Raw genomic sequence first — 1815 nt, forward strand, 5'->3', positions numbered from 1 at the left:
GTCGAGGCCACCCCAAACCCTTGAAGCGTTGTGTCCAGGCCACCCCAAACCCTTGAAGCGTTGTGTCGAGGCCACCCCAAACCCTAGAAGCATTGTCTAGGCCACCCCAAACCCTAGAGAAGCAGCGTCGAGGCCACTAACATGATTCCTTATTGTGATTAGCTAGCTAGTTCTACGTTTGCCACTAATATATATCCATCTGTACCATGTTTGAATAATAATTGACTTGTTGTAAATATTTGCAGAAACTATGGATCACTCCCGAGACGAAGAGGAAGAAGCAATGTTGGGGGAGATAATCGCACAAGGAAGTGATGCCATTGCATCGTTTCTCAGAGACACCGATGGTCTGGAAGGACCGGGTGAAGAAGAGGGCTATGTTCATGATGATCTGGAAGGACTGGGTGAAGCAGAGGGCGTTCATGATGATCTGGAAGGACCGGGTGAAGAAGAGGGCGTTGATGACGGCTCCGTTGACTGAACCGAGTCAGGCCAGGTATATATATATTAGTTAAGCCCGTGTTGACTAGTTAATTGATGCAATCATTGTTTTCGTATGTCCACATATTAATTAAATCCCATCTTTCTTATTTTTTCTCTAGCCCTCCGGATCGACCTCAATTTCGGTAAAGAAGCAAGGTCCGAAGAAAATGTTGCGGTCGGATGAAAGGTTTGAGATCATAGCAATCGCGCGCGATGGCAAGCCGATTGAACCCATCCGGACAAGGGATGCATTTCGTGCTCAGTGCGGGGTTCTTGTTAGGGACAAGATCCCGATTAGTATCCAGCAATGGTTAAAGCCAAATAAGGAAGACCCTGAGGTGCCGACGTCTTATGTCTCCGATAAACAGAAAAAAGATCTTTGGACAACGCTTAAGGAAAATTTCACCCTACCGCTAGAGAAGGATCCAGAGAAGCCAGTTAAAGTGGTATTGATCAAGTCTCATGCTCTTAAGAAGATGGAAGAACTATTCAGGAGGTGGAAGAATGAGTTGAAAACGTTTGTCGACAAAGAAGAGACACCAGAATTCACCGGACGGTTTGAGAAGATCAGAGATCAATGGCCCGCATTTGTGGCCCACAAGACATCGGAAAAGAGTAAGAAGATGTCAGCGACAAACAAGAAAAATGCTGCGAAGAAGAAGCATCACCATCGCAAGGGGTCAGGTGGTTACCTCAAAGCCCGAACTTTGTGGGACAAGGCTGAGAATGACCTGATTGCTAAAGGGGTTGAACCAGAGACATTGAGAGGGCCAGACCGTTGCCGGACATGGTTCTTTGGGGTTGGTGGAACCTTGGACCCTGTATCAGGGGAGTGCTTTTGGACGGAAGAGCAACTGCGAATACCCGTCAGAAAGCTTCAACACTATATCGCCGCAGCACGGGAAGGGGCGTTCATTCCAGACCGAGAGAATGGCGAGCTCACAATGGCCTGCGGTAATCCTCAGCACCCTGGACGAACACGAGGCACGCCAAGATACCTTCCTTGGAAGGCTGGGTTTCAGGACGCAGGGGGTTACAAAACCCAGGAGAGGAGGAAGAAAGAGGAGCATAGCCAACTAGAGGCGTTGCACGAAAGGGTACAAGGGCTAGAGGAACGAGAAGCAGATCACAGCAAACGACCTGCCGAAGCTTCCCCTGAAGCTACCCCGCCATCTCAGCGGAGAAGCAGCGTGGCTTCCACCGAGCAAACTCAGCAGCTGGAGCATGTCTTCACGTGCTACCCCGTGGATGCTATCACAGAGTCTCAACATTGCTACCTTATGACGCAATGGATGACATTCAAAGTCAAGGAGGCTGTTGGCTTTGTTATAC

The sequence above is a fragment of the Hordeum vulgare genome, chromosome 1H (assembly GCF_904849725.1).
Source record: "Hordeum vulgare subsp. vulgare chromosome 1H, MorexV3_pseudomolecules_assembly, whole genome shotgun sequence".
Lineage (NCBI taxonomy): Eukaryota > Viridiplantae > Streptophyta > Magnoliopsida > Poales > Poaceae > Hordeum > Hordeum vulgare.